General features: G+C 44.3%; 1 long non-coding RNA gene across 1 annotated transcript in view; it reads left to right on the top strand.

Moving 5' to 3' along the window:
- LOC137335013 (uncharacterized) overlaps positions 1–20,214 on the top strand; it is a 30,243-nt gene extending 10,029 nt beyond the window's left edge. The window contains exons 2-3 of the long non-coding RNA XR_010966300.1: positions 18,196–18,337; positions 19,853–20,214. This is a non-coding gene — a long non-coding RNA (uncharacterized lncRNA). The remainder of the gene's footprint in view (positions 1–18,195; positions 18,338–19,852) is intronic.
- Positions 20,215–23,625: the final 3,411 nt, after the last annotated feature.

The following is a 23,625-nucleotide window of genomic DNA, read 5'->3' as shown; positions in this document are numbered from 1 at the left end:
TGTTGGTGTTAATTTTAATTTTTAGCTGTCCAAGCAGAAATAAAATCACTATCTGCTCCCCGTTTTCAGAGTTAGGGGTTACCAAATGACATTTGTGCAATGAGCAGCATTTCTTTTAGTCAAGAAAAATAGTAACTTGTACTGGTCCCCTGGCGTATTGGAACTATAACCTATAACCTAACTTAAATTAGGTGGCTAGATTGGAGAAGCTGAGATTGTTCTCCTTAGAGTAGAGAAGGTTGAGAGGAGATTTGGTAGAGGTACAAAATCATGAGGGGTCCAGATAGAAAGAAACTCTTCCCATTGGCAGAAGGGTCGAGAACCAGAGGACACAGAATTAAGGCGATTGGCAAAAGAACCAAAGGCGACGTGAGGAAAAACTTTTTTACACAGCGAGTGGTTATGATCTGGAATGTACTGCCTGAAGGGTGGTGGAGGCAGATTCAATCGTGGCTTTCAAAAGGGAATTGGATAAGTATTTGAAAGGAAAAAATCTGCAGGGGCTACAGGGAAAGGGCGGGGGAGTGGGACTAACTGGATTGCTCTTACAGAGAGCTGGCATGGGCTCAACAGGCCGAATGGCCTCCTTCTGTGTTGTAACCATTCTATGATTCTACATCGGGGAGTGATAACATCCCTCTAATTTGCATTCCGTACACGATGCCTTCCCAATCTCAATCTGTATTGCTTTAGGGAAGAACTCAACAGAAGTTCCCATAGAAAGGGAAGAGAAATGTACCATGGAATCATAGAAATTTACGGCACAGAAGGAGGACATTCGGCCCATCGTGTCTGTGCCGGCCAAAAAAGAGCTATCAAATCTAATCCCACTTTCTAACTCTTGGTCCATAGCCGTGTAGGTTATGGCACTTCAGGTGTACATCCAAGCACCTTTTAAATGCAACGAGAGTTTCTGCCTCTTGCACTTTCAGGCAGTGAGTTCCAGACCCCTTCCATCGTCTGGGTAAAAATTTTTTCCTCTGCTCCCCTCTAGTCCTTCTACCAATTACTTTAAATCTATGCCCCGTGGGCACTGACCCCTCTGCTAAAGGAAATAGGTCCTTCCTATCCACTCTATCTAGGCCCCTCAATTAAATATCCCCTCAGCCTCCTCTGTTCCAACAAAAACAACCCCAGCCTATCCAGTCTTTCCTTATAGCTAAAATTCTCCAGTCCTGGCAACATCCTCGTAAATCTCCTCTGTACCCTCTTTAGTGCTATCACATCTTTCCTGTAATGTGGGACCAGAACTGTACACAGTACTCTAGCTGTGGCCTAACTAGTGTTTTACACAGTTCTAGCATAACCTCCCTGCTCTTATATTCTATACCTCGGCTAATAAAGGAAAGTATCCCGTATACCTAAGTGGCTATAAGCCAGAATGCCAACTCTTCTCTTGGTTGGAAAGGTAGGTGGCAAACAATGGGCCTGATATTAGGAGGAAGGTGTGGGTAACCTCCCCCCCCCCCACCACCCAGTAAAATCGGTGGGTTCCCCACGCGATCGTAAGTAAATTGAAGCCACTTACCTTGGCTTCCGGGTTTCGCGCTGGAAAGCTGCGCAGCGGGCGGACTGCGCACCCGCATCATAGGCTGTCAGCTGGAGAAGCCTTACTTAAAGGGGCAGTCCTCCACTGACTGATGCTGCAGAAAGGAGCCAAAATTACAGCATGAAGCAGCCCAGGGGGAGGGCTGCTCCCAGGTTTAATGATTCCTCACTCCAGGTTCTACTGGATGGGGTGAGGAGGAGGGGGAGGATCTTCTCCCCAGCGGACGGGAGGAAGTGGCCTGCCTCTGCCACCACGAAGGCCTGGCTCGAGGTGGCAGAGGAGGTCACCAGCACCACCAACATATCACGCACCTGCATACAGTGCAGGAGGCGCTTCAATGACCTAAGTAGGTCAGCCGAAGTGAGAACTCTTACTCATTCCCCTACACCCCGTCTGCCATAGCACCGCCCCCACCCCACATCTCCTCCTGCACTGCCAACACTACTCTATCACATCACCCCTCACACCCACTCAAAGCTCATCCTCATCTTACCTGCACTTACTCACCTCCCCAGTACTCATCCCGCCACTACCACTCAACCCAATCCTCGTACAATCTCATGGCTCAATCTCATACTCACCTCTCATGCATCTCTTTCACAGTCAGCCTCACCCCACCTGCCACTACCTGTGCTGCAACCACAGGGCATGCATCACGTATGGGTAGTAGGAAGTGTAAGGCAAACGTGTCGTGAGCATGAAGGGGATGCACAAGGGTGTTTGAGGGTTTGTCATGGTTTTTACTTATATTTGATTTCTGATCAACTCACATTACTTATTATATTGTCACCACTACTGCCACATCTTAGCCATTCTTGACTGGCTTGTGCAATAAGACCCTTTCATGAGGTTCTCCATGAACACCCTTGATGCCACCCATTGGGTCACCCTACAGTGGGTGTATGTGTAGTTGCACGACTACTTTGTGCAGGTGCCTGTTGCGCAGCACTGTGTTGTGTAGCTCCACGTGGCGGAGGTGGACGGCGTGCCTGGCGAGGCTGGTGATGTTGCTCGTCCTCCAATGGAGTGATGAATTCAGCAATGGACCCTCCCCCCACAATCCTGACGGTGTGAGTGTGAGGGGGTCCGCAAAGTAGGTAAGTGTGTTTGGACAGCAGAGTTTAGGGTATGATTTAATAATTTTGAGTGTGGGGACAACGGTGTGGCAGGCAAAACTTTGTCTGAGGTGACAGAGTGCCCTGCTGCAATGAATGAGGGTTTACTTTGCAGCTGCCACTGGCTGCTGGCTGCAACCGTCTGTTTTCCCAGCATGGGAAACACGCACTGGGTAGTCCAAAATCCGAATCCTCCTAAAATCTCCAACTAATGAGGTCTGTAAATGACCTCAAGTACCCAGATAATGATCTTAAGTGGGATCCTGCCTGTTTTGATTGCCGGTGTGAGTACCACGTGGGAGCTGCGCGTGCACCGATTCACGTCATTCGGGAACCGGGAAGTGGGCGGGTTGGAGCCAGGCTCCGGGAATCCCCAATTTCAGGAGCCTCCCCCGCCACGAACGCACCCGCTCGGCCATCTGAAAATTGACCCCAAGGACTCTGAGGGAGGAGAAAATGGCAAATAAAAGACACCCTGTGCTCTGGCTGTTTAAAATAATTGCTCAAAGTGTCTTTAAATAAAAAATCTAATTATTTATCTGGCAGTGCTTAATTCTACATGGTACTAAGGAATACAATACATTATTTAGCACCATGCTGCTACAAATGTTTGGATGGTGGTGTTAGTGCAAGATGCACCGAGCAAAAATAGGATTTTGTTGTGAATAGGTGAAAGAAATGTTATTTACAGGCAGGTCTGACAGTGAAGTTAGGCTGGGCTTGGGCTGTACAACTTTGATACAAATTAATTTATCTTTTCAAAGTGGGAGGCAACACTTATATTTGGATAGGGGTTTTGTAAACATATAGTCTGTTGTATCCTGTGTGAACTTGTAACTGTTTTAAAAAAAAATTGAAAAGTTACTTACATTTTATTACAATGAATTTTATTTAATGTCGGTCTCGTTTCCAAATCGGGCAGAAGGTACAAAGATCGCTGGCTAAATGCTTAGGAATTCACAACATTCGTCTTAAACTGCCAGATAGGTAAATATATAGTGCCTAATCCTATAGTGCCTTATAAAAGGTGACCTCAGGATACTGTACTGTGAAGTGAGTGATTCCACTGTCAGTGCTCCACATCCTTTGAGCATTTCCGTCAGCTCTGCAGCCGATGGTATGTTTTAAATGTATTTTCTTTTAACAGTTAAACAAAAGGAGTAGATGCCCGGCAGCAAGAGCTGAACTTATTTTCAATGGAGAGAAGATGATTGAGGCGAATATAGTGCAAGTAGCCTATTTAATGTGGACTGTGAGCACAAAACTTAAGGACACTTAGCCAACCAGCAAGAAACAGCCAATGGTGTGTTCATTAATTCTTTCAAAGAAGGAGTTGGATAAATATTTTAAAGTTTTTTTTATAAAAGGCTCAAATCCAACATCTGAGAGAAAAATGGGTTAAGTTTTCAAGTGGGTACTTTCGGCAGATCTGGAATGGCCTGAAGCAAAGGGGTAAGGAAAAATTGATCCACATTAAAAAAGGCCAGCAAAAACCAGTGGGAGAAAGCACAATCCCAGTTGAATCAATGCCACATAAAGAACATGCTGTGTCTTCACTTCATCAGAGCTCGTTGAGGTTTCTGGACCTTGGAATGTTTACACCAGTCACTGTGGGAAAACGAGCAACTCCAGAATATCCCTCTGCTTCCAAACCAGATGAAGTATCCATGACTTCACTAATAAATTAGAGCTCGACAGACCACACAAGTGAGGCTCAAGTCACTACAATTGTGAAAGCCCATCCCAAGTGACACAGGACAGCACTCGTTCAGGCATGTGCACCTTTCAATGGAAGATCCTTTGGTGTAGTTCATAGCCCTTAGTGTGCAATTAATATAGTTTATTTTGCTAAGCATTCTTCCACTCCATCCTTCATGGGCGGGATGAGGGGTACAAGTACCAACACTAAAGGCTAGCAGTTATTCAGTTCCTTTAAAGTCAGGGAAGCCATATTTCTCACCTCGGAGCCACAACCCTTAGGTGCTGAATTTTGGAGAAAGGATAGTAGAGAACGTGAGAAAGTTTGGGGAAGGGATGAGAAAAGTTAGAGAGAGGACTGAGAGAACTCGATAGCATCTCGATTAGGACACCAGTAGATTCTATATTCACTGACGTCTTCCACACCCTCTATCCGTACAGTGACATGTAACCTTATGATTTATCCATCTGGTCCACACACTCCCAATCAGGCTACCCAGACCACACAAACAAGTCTTTAATCTGCAGGGGATTCAGTTTCCAAAGCCAAAAAGAGACTTTGTAAATTGCTGTGTGACAGTGACAAATTACATAATCAGTATGGTAGCATTTTAATTTAAAAGGAATAAAATACATACAGTTTGTAGTTGTCATCTCTTACATTGCATGTGGAGTCTTGGTAGCAAAATGACATTCTTTGAACAACGTGAGTGCCTGACGGATTGGGTGGCACAGAGGATCACCACACTCCTTTCACCCCTGGGATCTAAGCTTGAATCCAGCCTGATGAAAGCTTTCTCCTGCTGGCTACAAGCTGAGTTTGGGAAGTCCAAATGCAGTTGTTTGTGGATTCAGGTCTACAGGAGAAAACTGCTCATGCTCATATCAAAATTTGTTTTAAATGAGTTAATACCTCTGTTAAAATAGCAGATGGAGGATTCAGCATTAAGTATTTATACGCTAATATTCCACAAAGTCATTGCTAGCCTTGAATTTTATAGCTAAGTTTATTTGCGAGGTGAAATACAGTGTTCAATCTTGCATCATTGCATTATATGAAGATTAAACAATTAAAGAATCTTGAATGAAAAATAGTGGCATTTTTGTTGGTATACCTGTGAATGTATTCATGATGCTTTATAATTCAACTGTGTTGGAGCAATAAATTCTGCAGTTGGCAGAGTTCTGGCCTAAGGCTTGAAACACTGGAAAGTTTAATATTACGATTCAAACAGATTTATTTTTGTGCCTGGAGACTAAGTCGTGATTTAAAAGTTCTTGGAACATTTCTTCATATCAGGAAAAGAATTCTAATTGGGCAGTTCAGTTCAGAAATTAAAAGTGCCCATTCCATTTGAAACTCTGCTTGAAACAAATGTATTTTCACAGGTGAGACTCGATTGCACGTCAAAAGAGAAATTTTAATTGATCATCAGATCTGTGCCATTGAGCGTAAGTCATCCATCATAGGCATGAGACCATGCAATGGATAAAACCAGACCGCCTCAATGAAAGACTTATTTTCTGAAGCAAGTGTTTATTTTACACATTTCTATTATGAAATCTGTTTAAATTTACAAGCTAAAATATCCAAATATATGTGACAATTCTTTGTGGCAATCAGATCTATCTATTGTATATTAAATTTTGGTACTTGGGATGTGTGTTTCTTTGAATATTTTCATGCGAATCTTGCTGTTATGGGAAATCCCCATTCAGGTACCTGTGGTACTAGTTTTGCCTGCAGATGGGCGCTGTGTCGATGTTAAAGGGTATCATACTTTGTCGGTCACAGATTCACACAGCCTGGTGCCTCGCACAACAGCTGTTATTTATACAGATATATATGTGGTCAGTTTGTTGAATTGTAGGTTGTTTTTTTGGTTCTGTGGAAAGGTTTTTTAACTGGTATTGTGATCCATTAGAATCATAGAATCATAGAAGTTTACAACATGGAAACAGGCCCTTCGGCCCAACATGTCCATGTCGCCCAGTTCATACCACTAAGCTAGTCCCAATTGCCTGCACTTGGCCCATATCCCTCTATACCCATCTTACCCATGTAACTGTCCAAATGCTTTTTAAAAGACAAAATTGTACCCACCTCTACTACTGCCTCTGGCAGCTCGTTCCAGGCACTCACCACCCTTTGAGTGAAAAAAGTGCCCCTCTGGACCCTTTTTGTATCTCTCCCCTCTCACCTTAAATCTATGCCCCCTCGTTATAGACTCCCCTACCTTTGGGAAAAGATTTTGACTATCTACCTTATCTATGCCCCTCATTATTTTATAGACTATAGAATGAGAATTTAATGAGAATTTTCTATACAGATAAATCTGTGTCTCCATATATATATATCTATCTATCTATCTTGAATGAAGTTTATCTTTCTCTTCTCAATTTGTATAGTTTCAATATATTACCAGTTTTTCCATGTCTTCAGTCCTGTATATGGATGTAGAAATTCAATATATTTTAAGTACTTCTTTGCAGATTTAAAAGTATTAAGAAGAAACCTTTTATAAATTGCTCGTTTTTCAATTTTTGCCCTTTTTTGATGTAAGAACATTAGTTTTCAGCCTTTTTGGAGGTTATTTTTGCAGATTTTTCCTTATATTTAAAGTTTAATCTTACAATTAGTGTTTTAAGAAATTGTGTTTGGTGACCAGAACTTAATTTAATGGGATTCTGAGGAGATGAACTCATTCTTGCAGCTATTTTTCCTGTGTTTGAAGTTTTGTGTTGTGAAGATGATGGCTAGCAATTGCTGGACAACTGAGAAAGAGAAAGAGTTGAGAGGAGGTTAAATTGGGCTGTATAGCACCCTTTTGTTAGGTGCTATGCAGCCACCGAAGGTTTCAAAATGGGGTCTAATATGCGGGCACGCACTTCCAACGGGGGGGTTGCACATGCATGCATAACGACTGCCGGCAGCATGCAGAGCAGGAGGTCATGGTGAGAATCAGTGTGCCACACTGATCTGAAGCCATCGCTGCCAGGACCAGTGTATGAGCTGTCTTCGGTTCACGAAAGAGGGCGTGACTGAAATCTGTCAACTGCTGCAGCAGGGCAAGGTCGGCATTGTCTGTAGCTGTCAAGGTGATTGGGCTCTTCATTTTTATGCCTCTGGCTCCTTTCAGGCTGCTGCTGGAGCTGTAAGTAACATCTCGCAGTTTGCAGTGCACTGCTGTATAAGGAAGTTCACTGAGGCTCTCTATACCATGAGAAACATGCACTTTTCATTCCCTCTTATCACAGACAAGCAGGAGGAACGAGCACGAGGCTTTGCATGGATAGCTGGTTTCCCCATGGTGCAGAGTGCCATTGACTGCACGCACATTGCCTTGTGTGCTCCTCACCGCTTGATTGGCACCCCATCCACCACCCTAAACATTCACTCCCTTCACCACCGGCGCACCGTGGCTGCAGTGTGTACCATCCACAGGATGCACTGCAGCAACTCGCCAAGGCTTCTTCAACAGCACCTCCCAAATCCGCGACCTCTACCACCTAGAAGGACAAGAGCAGCAGGCGCATGGGAACAACACCACCTGTACGTTCCCCTCCAAGTCACACACCATCCTGACTTGGAAATATGTCGCCGTTCCTTCATCGTCGCTGGGTCAAAATCCTGGAATTCCCTTCCTAACAGCACTGTGGGAGAACCTTCACCACACGGACTGCAGCGGTTCAAGAAGGCGGCTCACCACCACCTTCTCAAGGGCAATTAGGGATGGGCAATAAATGCTGGCCTCGCCAGCGAAACCCACATCCCATGAATGAATAAGAAAAAACCTGAACTCGGCCGTATTCTTTAACAGAAAAGGATTCTACTCCCTCAGTGTGCAGTTGGTGTGCGACCACGTGCAGTGCATCATGCAGATGAATGCCCGCTATCCTGAATGGCAGCGGTCATGATTGTTTCATTCTGCTGCAATCCTCTGTTCCACTTGTATTTGAACCAGCACAGCAAGTCAAAGGCTGGCTATTGGGCGACAAGGGTTATCCCCTCATGACATAGCTCATGACTCCAGTCTGCCTGGATCGCTCTGGAGGAGCCCTGCAGTACTCAGCTGAGTGGGTATGGTGATTTGTGGTAGCATGCCGCATGCTGCACAACCTGGCCATTATGGGAGAAACGCCCTCGTCACCACCTACCAGGCGAGAGCTGAGGAGCAGGAGCACGAGGAGGACGAGCAGGAAGGGAGGCGACAACGTAGTCATTTTCTGCCAGGGCTCTACATGATCAGTGTGTTCATGAGTGATACCAGTAACCTCAACTACACCTCCCCATTCACCAACCAGTGGGAGTGTGAATGCTGTCATGCTGAGAGAGGACAGCAGATTGCTGAACTGCCTGGAAGCCCCTTTCAACGGTGGTATCCAGTCTGAGCTTGCAAGGTAGCAGTTTGAGATTTCAAGGCAGCAGTCAGACCTTTGATGGAAGCTGTTTGTGCTGCAATGGAAGCTGTGGCATCAGTCATCAGACGCTGCACCATGGTGGGTTGCACAGGTATGCTGATGGAGGTGGCCACCCATTTCATGTTGGAAACCATGGGCTCCAATCTCTGCACGAAGCCCTGTGCCTAGTTAGAGGTGGACTCCTCCATGCTCCTTGACATTGTGCGCGGGCTTTCTGGCAGGCTTTCCAGTGCGTTAAGCATTGGTCGTGTCTGTCCATCAGCCTTCTTCTGTAGCCTGACCCATCAAAGTCATCATCAGACTCCTCAGCAGTGTACTAGTGTGTGATCTCACTCTCCAGTGAGCTGGCACCTGCGGTATCCTTTACCCCTGCCCTGGCTCCTGCACACTTGTGCCCGGTGTCTCACCACATGCAGATCCCTCTTCTATCCTTTCCTCTAAAGTATGCGCAGTGTCAGTCTGAGCTGGTGGCTGCGAGTGTAAGATTGAGTGACGATGTCTCTTCATCATCACTATCTTCTTCCTCTGACTGGGAAGGTTCTAGTTCTTGGGTATCTGAAATTAAAAAGGGACAAGGGTTGGGTTGAGGTGAGGGGAGAGGAGAAAGCTTGTGATTCAGAAGAGATTGTGGGATGAGGGAGAAGTGGGAAGGAGGATTAGGTATGCAGAGACCCTCATCATCGGTCCCTCCAGCGTCACCAGTGGCCACGGCCTCAGCGATACCCCTTCCTTTGATGGTCAGCACCATCTCCTCCATGGGGGTTAAAAGGTGTAGGCGCACTTGTTCTCCTCCAGTTTCTTGCTGCCTCCTGTTATGCACCAAATTCTCCTGCAAAAAGAAGAGGGAAGTATGTCAGTGAGTGCCTTGCAATATGTTTGGGTGATGTGGCTCTCTTGGTTGAATAGCTGCCAATATGTGTGAGCTGTGAGTTGTGGGTGTGAAGCTTGCAACAGTGCTAAGGGTTTGAGGGTGAGATAAAGCATGTGAATTGAAGGGTTGAGTATTGATTGATAGAGAATGTTGGTAGGTGGGTGATGGGGGTGTAGTGAATTGAGCAGTGGATGAGACTAGTGGTACAGTTGGTAAGATACACCATTTGAAGATTGCACTCCCTCACTTTGACAATTTGTGTCAGATCATTAAACTTCTTCCTGCACTGCATCCATGCTCTTGGTGCTATACTCCTGGCATTGATCTCTGCCGCCAATTCCTCTCACTGCCTCCAGAATAAATGTCTCAAGGGCCCCCTGTCCCTTTGCGGATTCAGGATGTCTCCCCTCCTCTCCATCAGTTGCACCAAGGCCTCCAGTGCATCATCAGAGAACCTTGGTCCCTGCTGTCTCACAGGCGCAGCCATTCCTCAAAGTATTACAGCACAGATTCAGTTTTCAAACGATTCCCACCACTCCATTAAGAGGTGCAGGCTACCTTAAGTAGTGCTAGCCACTCGTGATATCGAGCCGTCTGCTGATGTGTGCAGGCAATGAACAGAGCAGGTAGTGCTGGCTGCACGCAGCAATCTTGTAAAACAGCAGGCAGCACCAATTTTAACGTATGGCCTGCAGCGCAATGAAAGCTGTTATACTCCTGTGCCAGGGTTAAGGACATCTCCTCCGGGTTGGAGAAGAACTTGGAGTGGGAGGGGGAGGATCCGGTTGTCGTGGTCCACGTAGGTACCAATGACATAGGTAGGACTAAGAAAAAGGTTCTGCTGAGAGAGTTTGAGCAGCTAGGGACTAAATTAAAAAGTAGAACCACAAAGGTAATAATCTAAACAGTGAACGGCTGGCCGTCTTCCAGCAGCTCCCACTGCTGCTGGCGACGTCCAGGCCGGTCATTCTCGGCGGTGATTTCAACTGCATCATCGATGCAGCTGGGCGATCCAGCAGAGCTGACAACAAACTGGACACAACGTCCAAACTCCTGATGGAAGCAGTGAAAGACGCCAAACTGTGCGACGTCTTCAGCAACCCTGCAGACAGAATATCCCACACGTACATGATGGACGTGCTCTCCAAAATGGGGTTTGGGGATGGAATCCGCAATTGGGGATCCAACTGCTCTGCACAGACATCAGTAGCGCTGTTTCAATCAACGGGTGGGAATCAGAAAGCTTCCCGATCAAATCTGGAGTCAGGCAGGGCTGTCCTCTCTCCTCCGTCTTGTTCGTGTGCTGCATCGAACCCTTTGCCGAGTCCATCAGGAGGGATGCGGGCATAAGAGGGGTGACGATCCCAGGCAGCGGAGGCACTCAGGTCAAGGCCTCCCTGTACATGGATGACGTCGCCGTCTTTTGCTCGGAGCAGCTGTCGGTCCGCAGATTGATGAGCATCTGCGACCAGTTTGAACTGGCCTCGGGGGCCAGGGTAAATCGTACCAAGAGCAAGGCCATGTTCTTTGGGAACCAGACCGACCAATCCTTTGTCCCCTTCACCGTCAGGTCGGATTACCTGAAGGTGCTGGGGATCTGGTTCGGGGGGGCTGGGGCATGCACCAAGAACTGGAAGGAGCGTATCTCCAAGGTGAAGCAGAAACTGGGACTGTGGGATCAACGATCCCTCTCGATCGTGGGCAAAAACCTGGTCGTCAGGTGCGAGGTGCTCTTGGTGTTGCTGTACTTGGCACAGGTCTGGCCCATACCTCGCTCCTGCGCCTGACAGTCACCCGAGCCATCTTCCGCTTTATCTGGAGATCAAAAATGGACCGTGTCCGCAGGGACACGATGTACAAATCTCTGGAGAAAGGGGGGAAAGGTGTGCCCAACGTGGCCCTCATCCTGATGGCCACTTTAGTGTGTGGCTGCATCAAATTTTGCGAAACCCTTGGTACGAAAACACAAAATGTCAATACGTGCTGAGGTTCTACCTATCCCCAGTGTTGCGAAGGATGGGCCTGGCCATGCTGCCACGGAACACTCCGTCCAGTTGGACCGTTCCACCCCACCTGTCCCTCATCGAAAAGTTTATGCAAAAAAACACTTTCGACCACAAGGCGATCAGTAAGTGGTCCACACGTAACGTCCTCGAGACCCTGCGGGAAAAGGAGACGATGGATCCTGTCAGTTGGTTCCCCGAGCAGACTGTCAATGTCATTTGGCAGAACGCCTCATCGCCAGAACTTTCAAACAAGCACCAAGACATAGCTTGGCTGGTGGTGAGAAGGGCCCTTCCTGTCAGATCATTCATGCACTCCCAGACTCTCAGCACCACTGCACGCTGTCCCCGAGGAGGCTGCGATGCAGACGAAACCGTCACCCATCTCCTTCTGGAATGCGCCTTTGCAAAGAAGGTCTGGAGAGAGATGCAGTGGTATCTGACCAGGTTCGTACCAAGTAGCTCTGTAACACAGGACTCTGTGCTCCACGGGCTGTTCCCGGGTACGCACACCGAGACAGACATCAACTGCTGCTGGAAGACCATCAACTCGGTGAAAGACGCCCTTTGGTCTGTCCGAAACTTGCTGGTCTTTCAGTGCACGGAGCTGTCCTCGACCGAGTGTTGCAGACTGGCACATTCCAAGGTCCAGGACTACGTGCTCAGGGACGCACTGAAGCTAGGTGCGGCCGCCGCAAAGGCTCTGTGGGGAAAGGCAACCATTTAGAGCCTTCCGGCCATTGTATACCGAGGGGCTGCAATCAGGGAAAAACCCCCTCGGGCAGAATGTAAAATTCAAATTGTTGAAATGTACCTGTAATGCACCTGTAATGAATCTTAAATCAATAATCTGTATTGAGTATAATGCAATGAGACACCCCAGAGTGTCATGAACTGTAAGTATGCACAATGTGTTCACTGAACTGTACTTGATTTAACCTGCAAATTGTATAATCTGTATTGTGTACGATTGGAATGTGACATGACAACTGTATTGTATGTTTTTGCTACAAATTTTATGAATAATGTCTATTTTATGACAAAAAAAATCTCTGGATTATTACCTGAGCCACGAGCAAATTGGCATAGGGTCAATAAGATCAGAGAGATGACTGCGTGGCTCAAAGATTGGTGTGGGAGAAGTGGGTTTTGATTCGTGGGGCACTGGCACCAGTACTGGGGAAAGAGAGAGCTGTTCCGTTGGGACGGACTACACCTGAACCATGCTGGGACCAGAGTTCGAGCGAATCAAACAACTGGGGAGGTCGATCGGGCTTTAAACTAAATAGGGCAGGGGGGAGGTCCCGATGGAGAGAAATCTAGAATGCTAAAGAGAAAAGACAAAGAAGCAGTGCAGGAAAGTGATTGGGGTAAGGATAACCAGAGTGTGTCAGGAAGGGACAGAGCGTACAAACAAAAGAGTGCACTAACAAATAGGGTCTGGGTAAGAAAAAATGGTGATAAGACAAATAGGGTCATTGTATAAAAAAATGTTAAGATATCTAAAAATGTTAAAAAGACAAATCTAAAGGCACTGTATCTGAATACATGAAGCATTTGTAATAAGGTAGACGAATTAACAGCGCAAATTGATATAAACGGATATGATATACTTGCAATTACAGAGACATGGATGCAGGGTGACCAAAGCTGGGAGCTGAATATCCAAGGGTATTCGATATTTGGGAAGGAAGGCAAAAAAGAAAAGGAGGTGGGGTAGCGTTGTTAGTAAAGGATGAAATCAGAGCAATAGTGAGAAAGAATATTGGCTCAGAAAATCAAGATGTAGAATCAGTCTGGGTGGAGTTAAGAAGCACCAAGGGGCAGAAAACACTGGTGGAAGTTGTCTATAGGCCTCCAAACAGTGGTGGTAATGTAGGGGATGACATCAAACAGGAAATTAGAGATGCATGTAACACCCAATCATGGGTGACTTTAATCTACATATCGACTGGCCAAACCAAATTAGCAATAATACTGTGGAGGATGAATTCCTGGAGTGTGTACGAGATGGTTTTTTAGACCAGTGCGTTGAGGAGCCAACCAGGGAACAGGCTATCCTAGATTGGGTATTGTGCAATGAAAAGGGATTAATTAATAATCTTGTTGTGTGGGGTCCTTTAGGGAAGAGTGACCATGACATGATAGAATTCTTCATTAAGATGGAAAGTGAAGTACCCAATCTGAAACTAGGGTCCTAAATCTAAACAAAGGAAACAACAAAGGTATGAGGAGTGAGTTGGCTATGATAGATTGGGAGGCTTCATTAAAAGGCATGATAGTGGATAGGCAATGGCTAACGTTTAAGGAACGAATGCATGAATTGCAACAATTATACATTCCTTTCTGGCGGAAAAACACAAAAGGAAAAGCGGCCCAACCATGGCTAACAAAAGAAATTAAGGATAGTATTAGATCCAAAGAGGAGTATGTTGCCCTTCATTGCAAGAGGATTTGAATATAGGAGCAAGGATGTCTTACTGCAGTTATACAGGGCCTTGGTGAGACCACACCTGGAGTATTGTGTGCAGTTTTGGTCTCCTTACCTAAGAAAGGATATACTTGCCATTGAGGGAGTGCAGTGAAGGTTCACCAAACTGATTCCTGGGATGGCAGGACTGTCATACGAGGTCGACTCGGCCTGTATTCACTCGAGTTTGGAAGAATGAGAGGGGATCTCATTGAAACATATAAAATTCTGACAGGGCTAGACAGACTGGATGCAGGGAGGATGTTTCCCCTGGCTGGGGGTCCAGAACGAGGGGTCACAGTCTCAGGATATGGGGTAGGACATTTAGGACTGAGATGAGGAGAAATTTCTTCACTCAGAGGGTGGTGAACCTGTAAAATTCTCCACCACAGGAGGCTGTGGAGGCCAAGTCACTGAATATATTTAAGAAGGAGCTAGATAGATTTCTGGACACAAAAGGCATCAAGGGATAATGGGGAGAGAGCTGGAATATGGTATTGAGATAGTGGATCAGCCATGATCATGTTGAATGGCGGAGCAGGCTCGAAGGGCTCCTTCACAGCATACCACCCAAATAGAAAAAAGAAAAGGAAAAGAAAAGGAAGCAGAAGAGGTCAGAGAGAAGCAACAAGAAGAGTTAAGGAGAGAGAAACTGCAGAGAAGAGAAAGAAGAGGAGACAGACAGAAATAGCAATGTAAAGACTTCAGTGTAAGTAAGAGAGAGACCATATTCTTCAACTTACCATGTGCAGCACCATGGGAAATCGACGAGTTATATATTAAAAGTAAGCTGTGAAGCTCCAACCTGGATTAGTTGGTGACACTCTTGTATCTAGTTTGAAGTTTGTGGGTTGAAGCCCCAGTCCAGATCTTGAGTGCATAAACTCGGCTGATGATCCAGTGCAGTCCTGAGGGAGTGCTGCATTGTCGAAGGTGTCACCTACTGGATGAAATGTTAAGCCAATATACCTGTCTGGTGGTGGAATCTCAATAGTTTTTGGACAATTTAAAAACAAAAACATTTTTAATTTAAACATTTTTATTTTTTTACTTTTTCTTTCTGTCTCTTTTATCTCAGTCCTTTAATCTTACCCTCTCTTTATTTTGCTTTCTCTATCTAATTTTATAGTACATTCACTGATCTTATCTGATACTTCCTGGTGCTTACTCTGCGTGGTTTGTGAGTGAGGTTCACTTCCTGGTTCTCACTGCATGGCTTGCTTCAAGCTGATTGTTGGAGGGGACAGAACGATCCTTTCTCCCTCTCACGGCTCAGAGAAGCCCTCTGCACTTCTTGCAATTCTCAGTTAAAACAAATTGGCGCCCAGGAGCTCGCAAAACGTTTGTGGGTGAATTAGTTACTTATGAGCGGCGGCAACGTCTGTTCGCTGCTCAGCACAATTTCTGGCCCATTATGTTTGTGCAATGTGGTCATAACTTTTGAGTGTCGTACTGTATCCCTGTTAAGAATAGATATTCAAATTCCAGACCCAGGCACACATTGTGGTAGGAATGATTAGATGGAAAATCCTATGTTATGATGCCCACAGTTAATGTTGGGAATATATTAGAATTCAGCTTTGGATATCTTGGGTTTAAATAGGATTCTGAATTCATCTTTCTTTGATTTGTCCTAAATTAAACCAATGTGAATAATAAATTAAATAAATATATACAATATATTCATTTCTTGCAGCTGATTGGCTCAAATTTTGTATTCCTAAAACAGCAACAAATCACAACTGAAGGTTTAGGGAATTTGCGAATCAAACACAAGAAAAATGAGTAGTTAAACTTATAATGAGGGAGGAGATGAAAATGATGAATCAAGCTTGAGTAGTCAGAAATATCGAACAATAAAAGAAAGAAGGAAAACCAATCAAATTGCTCCAAATGTATCTTGAAAGTCCCTTCCATCGAACCATTGACGTTTACTGCGTAGATAGAGGCCATTTGGCCTGTCACATCTGTGATAGCTCTTTGTTCGAGCAATCCAAATTAATCCTGGTTTCTCCCCAGTAGACCTGTATCTTTCAGGCACCACTTTGGTTTCTACACCAAGCTCAGCACTACTCACTAGAAATAAGGTTTTTGTCACATGACAACAACATAAAAGTTATGACATTTATAAGTAAATGATTAGACTTATCTATAAAACAGCATGTTCAGTGACTGAGAGAGTAGTAGCAATGTTTTCCAACTGAAGCCAGTATTTACGCAGGAAATCCTGGATGGTAGGATATGGCACAGAGATTGTGCTTTCAAGTAGATTTGGACAACCCACCAGAATGGGTTGGTGCACTAGTGTTCTTTATTTTTGTAATGGCAAGCAGACAGAAGCTGTACTGAGGGTATCAAGCAGCTCTCATTGATCTTATCGTTGTCTGTTTCTTATTGAACATTCTTTCTTGGTTTATGTGGTGCCATCTTCTGATTCCTGTTAGTTGTAACTGAATTAACTGGTCATAATAACTGGTAAACATCTTTGCACTAAGTTCTTTTGACGTCCTATAGCATTTTTTTCTGTCTCTCCTGTCTTCTCGGGTGGCTTAGATTTTTTGAGTCTTATCTACAAGGCACAAGTCAGGAATGTGATGGAATACTCTCCACTTGCCTGGATGAGTGCAGCTCCAACAACACTCAAGAAGCTCGACACAATCCAGGACAAAGCAGCCCGCTTGATTGGCACCCCATCCACCACCCTAAACATTCACTCCCTCCACCACAGTGCACAGTGGCTGCGGTGTGTACCATCTACAGGATGTACTGCAGCAACTCGCCAAGGCTTCTTCGACAGCACCTCCCAAACCCGTGACCTCTACCACCTAGAAGGACAAGGGCAGCAGGCGCATGGGAACACCATCACCTGCATGTTCCCCTCCAAGTCACACACCATCCTGACTTGGAAATATATTGCCGTTCCTTCATCGTCGCTGGGTCAAAATCCTGGAACTCCCTTCCTAACAGCACTGTGGGAGAACCTTCACCACACGGACTGCAGCGGTTCAAGAATAAAAAAAAAAGTCTTCTGGAGTCTTTATTCTAGTCTTCTTTTATCTTTCTGCTTTGGTCTTCGCGTTAAAAGCTGGGGAGGGAAAGCTGTCTGTTTTTATGTATGAACATGAAAGTGATTAAAACAACAACAACTTGCATTTATTATCGCGTCTTTACTGTAGTAAAACTTCCCAAGGCGCTTCACAGGATTGTAATCAGACAATGATTGACACAGAGCCAAAGAAGGAGACATTCGTACAGGTTGGTCACAGAGGTAGGTTTAAAGGAGCATCTTAAAGGAGGAGAGAGGTTTAGGGAGAGAATTCCAGAACTTCGGGCCTAGATGGCTGAAGGCACAGCCGCCAATGGCGGGGCAAACAAAGTGGGGGATGCACAAGAAGCCAGAGTTGAAGGAACGCAGAGTTCTCAGAGCGTTGTAGGTTGGAAGATTTACAGAGATTTACGGAGGGGCGAGGCAAAGGAGGGATTTCAACAAGAGGATGAGAATTTTAAAATTGAAGTGTTGGGGAACCAGGCGCCAATGTATGTCGGCCAGCACAGTAGTGATAGGTGAATGGGACTTGGTGCAAGTTAGGATACGATCAGCAAAGTTTTAGATGAGGTTAAGTTTGTGGAGGGTGGAAGATGAGAGGCTGGCCAGGAGAGCATTGGAATAGTCGAGTCTGGAGGTAAAAAAGAAATGAATTACTTCATCAAATAATTCTTTCATCAACATTTGATTAGTTCCTTTCTAATCCCATTTTTAAAACCATGAAGCTTTGATGCATCTACTGTAATAGGTGCCTTGGTATTGCTAAGTCTTTTTGATGTAAGCTCCTACAATTGACCATCTGATAAGGTTTTCTCAGGAGCTGTTTTTAAGCTTAAATGCATAAGTATCGTAACACAGTCATAAACGCAGGACAGAACAGGCCATTTGGTCCTTTTCATGGTCCTTGGATTCTCCAGCTTTGCGATTACCATTTTAAACACAGAAACTGCTCTGTCTCTTTAAAAATATCAGATATCAAACAAAATGAAATTTGTTAATTTTTTGTTTGTGTGCTTCTCAGTGTCAGTTCAGGAATGTTCGTGCTGGAGAATAGAACACTTTACAGGCTGCCCGCTCGTGTGGTGAATGCTGATTCGCTAAGTTCCTTCAAGCGAGAGCTGGACCCTGTTTCTGGCTGGGACGGAGATCACCTTGTAAAAAAGGTAGGTACCGTATAACATGAATCAGCACGAGAGTGGTCTCCTGGACCAGTTTCGATCGTTTAATGGGGGTCAGAGAGAAATTTTTCAGATTGTTTTCCCTAATTGGCCTGGGTTTTTCTGGTTTTTCACCTCTCCCAGGAGATTACATGGCTTCCAGGTGGGTAGGGCGTATTTATATTGTGATGGCATCACAACTGAGTGGAACAGGCTGGATGGACCAGTAGGCCTTTTCTATCTGTCATTTTTCGTATGTTCGTATATTTCAGGCATCCAGTGTCAGCACCAAGCAGAGCAGGTACAATTTTAACTTGAAAAACTCTTTATCACCTCTGAAGCCTTGGGCTTATATCTTAGCACTAAGCATTATTACGTGCAGTCAGTGTTTCCCTAATTTGTATTCAACAATATCGACAAAATCTGCAGCAAATCTGCTCCTTTGTTTGGAATGTGACTGTAAATGAATCGTGTAGTGTTGCTTTGTCTTTGTTATCATTTATAATATACATAGAGCATTAACATTATTTTCCTTGCCATTCTAATGGTCTGTTTGATGTAGAGGTTTTCCGTTGTTAATTGAAGATGGAAGCAAAGCTGTATCATGTGATATAAAGGCTAGGACAAATGTTATAATTTTAAGACGTGAAGGCACTCTGCATCATTTGAAGAACCTGCTGATCGTGGGTTTTTTTTTTGCCTTGCAGTAAAATTCAGTCTTTGGTGTCCATTATAACCAAATTATACTATTACCATACTTATTATTCCACCCTATGTTAACTCACAGCTCTTGCAGTATTTATGCATACTATTATAATAGATTAAGCAAACATACCACATTCCAACATATTGCTAAAATTGTATTAGCATAAGCATGTTAAATCTAATATTTGTAAAAAATGCAAAACGTTGGCAGATCAGGGACTCTGCTTTAAATGGGATGCTTGAATGCTGTTTTGTGCATCTCATTCAGAAATGATTTTGCGTGTTTGTGCATTTTAATGTGCAGGTGGTACAGCTGTGCTGAAAAAGCCCAGTTCAGCCCTGTTGTTGGGTAAAAAATGTATCCAATGTATCTTGATTAAAGTGGAGCCCCGCCTGACGCTCTGCTTATTTATAGTTGATGCCAAGCAGCTGTTTTCACCCATGGATGTCCTGGTTCCTCCACTAGGATTGTATTAATCCAAGAAAAATATTGTACAGGAGCGGTATGAAACTTAATTAATACAGTCACGTGACTGTATTAATTAATACAGTCACGTGGTAGGACACTTGCTTAAAAGCCAAACGAAAGCTGCATGGAAATTACGATGAAGGCCAACATCTGTATTGGTTCTGTCACCTGAGACCTTAAAACATTGTAAAATTATGATGATACTCAATATAGTAATACCATGAGAGCAATAGGCTGACAGTCTGCTTTGGGGATAAATTCTTTGTCAAACACAGCCCCATATTTTATGTCTAGCTGTGTCTCAATTATAAAGGTACATCTATAATTTAGCTTGATTTTTTGTGCAGGCATGAACCAGCTTATGTCGATCTCAACGTTACGAGAATGAATGAACACTCAGAATTTTCAGTTCTTCATGAAGGTGGGCCAATGCCTTTATTGTCTGTGCATGGTGTCAGTGCTGCTGTTATCCGAACATCAGTCACTAAGGATGGTGGAGACTCACTTTCATCCGGGGAACACTAAGATTGAGCTAAGCAATGACAGAAATGTTGAAATCCACATGCACTAATGTCTTTGGGAAATGCACACTGATTTGAAGAGCCAGCCGAATTAAAACATTAACATCAATTGTCCCATCACGAAATTGCCTCTTGAAAATTCAGGTCACCCTGATGCTCCAATCTGCATTGTGTGTATGCACGCAAAATAAAGGATAATTTGCTGATCTCTTACAAATGCACTTCAAAATTTAGTTTGTGAATTGAATCATGTATAATAAAGTACACCCACGTTACATTCCATATGCTGCACAAGCTGTAGGGAAGGTATCTGTGGTAACATTACCTTAGGCAGGTCACATGCACGTCATAGACTAGTAAGAAGTTGCTGTCAAATATTGGGAATGGCCAATTACAAACATACGAAATGATGGATGGTCCATCGAGCTTATCTCATACAGTCATGGTAGAACGTAAGCACAGAAGGAACCCCATCGTGCACCCCCTCCCCCATCAGGCAGCCATACAGTTTCCTGGAAAATGCAAAAGAAAACCAGAGACAATCCCTAGGGGAAAAAATCTGGGAAACTCCTCTCTGATCCCCAAAGGCGATTAAACAAGTTCCAGGAGATCACAGTGAAATTACAGTATGCAGAAGGTAGCTACCTTCTGTATACAGTAATTTCAGCCACGGTTGGGAACTCGTTCAGCTCCTTCTTCATCGTTTGCAATGAATTTATATTCACCGCATCTTATTCCAAAGGTCGATCACCTTCTGTGATATGAAAAACCTCCTGACTTCTAATTTTGTTTTACTATTGCCTAACTTATGCGCATGTCCCTGGTCCATTCTAACCTATCTAACTCAAATAGTGTATCCGCATGGACCAAAGTTAATCCTTTCTGTTTTAAAGACTTCAAGTCTCCTAGATGTCTATGCTTTTCTCGAGTTAAAGCCTAAGTTCTCTAAGCCTATCGAGGCAACAAAAGGCCTTTAAACTAGGTATCAAACTAGTGGCCTCCAGGGTCTCTGTATCACACACCAGGTGAGGAGGCCAAAACTGGACACAATATTCTAGACGAGGCCTAACCAAGGTCTTATACAAGGCCAGTATAGTGGTTTTTTGTTTTGTATTGGATTGTCCCAGCAATACATCCTAGTACTGTATTTGGTTTTACTATACCCTAAAGGCACTGGTCACGAACCTTCAGAGATTCATGTATTATAACACCCCTAGGTCTTTTCCACTCAATAGCCTTAAGTTTACAACCCTGCATTGTGTACACATGCTGGCATTAGCCCCACCCACGTATATAATGATACATTAATGTACATTAAATTACATCTGCCAGACGCGGCCACATTCCCCACCACATCTAGATCTGCTTGTAATTGTTTTTTTCATCTAAGGTCCTAACCCCTGCACAAATCTTTGTATGATCCACAGACTTGTAGATAGTTCCCCAATGCCTTCATCCTTGCAAAGAGCAATGGCCCTAACACGGATCCCTGTGGGACTCCACTAGTAACTCCATTGGTTCCCATGCAGATCCACTGCCGTTAATAATAAACTTCTGCCTATAAGAGTACAACCAATTCATTATCCAATTATTTGTCCGCAATATCACGGGACTATCTTATAAAGTAACCTGTGGTGTGGCACCTTGTCATAAGAACATAAGGAATAGGAGCAGGAGTAGACCACGCGGCCCCTCGAGTCTGCTCCGCCATTCGTTAAGATCATGGCTGATCTTCGACCTCAACTCCACTTTTCCGCCCTATCCCCATATCCCTTGATTCCCTTAGTGTCCAAAAATCTATCGATCTCTGTCTTGAATATAATCAACAACTGAGCATCCACAGCCCTCTGGGGTAGAGAATTCCAAATATTCACGATCCTCTGAGTGAAGAAATGTTTCCTCATCTCGGACCTAAATGGCTGACCTCTTATCTTGAGACGATGACCCCTAGTTCTAGACTCTCCAGCCAGGGGAAACAGCCAATCAGCATCTACCCTGTCAAGCCCTCTAAGAATTTTATATGTTTCAATGAAATTACCTCTCATTCTTCTAAACTCCAGAGAATATGGACCCATTCTACTCAATCTCTCCTCATAAGACTACCCTCTCATACCAGGAATAAATCTAGTGAGGTAACAAGACCACAACTGTACATGGTACACTAGGTGTGGTCTCACCAGAGCCCTGTATAATTGCAGCAAGACGACCTTACTCTTATACTCCAACTCCCTTGCAATAAAGGCTAACATACCATTTGCCTTCGGAACTGCTTGCTGTGCCTGCGTTAACTTTCTGTGATTCGTGTACAAGGACACCCAAATCCCTCTGAATATCAGCTTTTCTTATTCTCTCACCTTTTAAAAAAATATTCTGCTTTTCTATTCTTCCTACCAAAGTGGATAATTTCACATTTCCCCACATTATATTCCATCTGCCACCTTCTCACCCACTCACTTAACCTGTCTATATCCCTTTGCAGCCTCTTTGTGTCCTCCTCACAACTTACTTTCCTATCTAGCTTTGTATCATCAGCAAACTTGGATACATTACACTCAGTCCCCTCATCTAAGCCATTGATATATATTGTAAACAGCAAAGGCTCAAGCAATGATCCTTGCGGCACCCCACTAGTTACAACCTGCCAACCTGAAAATGACCCATTTATTCCTACTCTCTGTTTTCTGTCCATTAACCAATCCTCAATCCATGCTAATATATTATCCCCAATCCCATGAGCCTTAATCTTGTGTAACAACTTCTGTGGCACCTTATTGAATGCCTTTTGAAAGTCCAAATATACTACATCCACTGGCTCCCCCTTTATTTTAATTCATTCATGGGATCTGGGTGTCGCTGGCAAGACCAGCATTTATTGCCCACCCCTAATTGTCCTTGAGAAGGCGGTGGTGAGCCGCCTTTAAACGCTGCAGTCCGTGTGGTGAAGGTTCTCCCACATTGCTGTTTGGTTGGGAGTTCCAGGATTTTGACCCAGCGACGATGAAGGTATGGCGATTTCTACCCTGCTAGTTACACCCTCAAAAAATTCTAATAGATTGTCAAACATGATTTCCCTTACAGAAAACTGTGTTGACTCTGCCTAATCATGTGATTATTTTCTAAGTGCCCTGTTACTACGACCTTAATAATAGATTCTAGCATTTTCCCTACTACTGATGTCAGGCTAACTGACTTATAGCTCCCTGTTTTCTCCCTCCCTGAAAAGCGGGGTTATATTTACTACCTTCCAATCCATGGGGTCCGTTCTAAAATCTAGGGAATTCTAGAAGATCAAAACCAATGCATCCACTATCTCTGCAGCCACCTCTTTTAAAACCCTAGGATGTGGGCTATCATGCCCAGGGGATTTGTCAGCTTTTAGTCCCATTAATTTCTCCAGTACTTTTCTTTACTAATCTTAATTACTTTAAGTTCCTCCCTCTCATCAGACCCTTGATTCCCCACTATTTTCAGTATTTTTTTGTATCTTCTACTGTGAAGACAGATACAAAATACTTGTTTAACGTCTCTGCCATTTCCTTATTCCCCATTATAATTTCTCCTGTCTCTACCTATAAGGGACCCACATTTACTTTTGCTAA

This window comes from Heptranchias perlo, chromosome 18 (genome assembly GCF_035084215.1).
Source record: "Heptranchias perlo isolate sHepPer1 chromosome 18, sHepPer1.hap1, whole genome shotgun sequence".
In the NCBI taxonomy this organism is placed as follows: domain Eukaryota; kingdom Metazoa; phylum Chordata; class Chondrichthyes; order Hexanchiformes; family Hexanchidae; genus Heptranchias; species Heptranchias perlo.
Note: the sequence above shows the minus strand (reverse complement) of the source record. Positions and strands in the feature narration are given on the sequence as shown.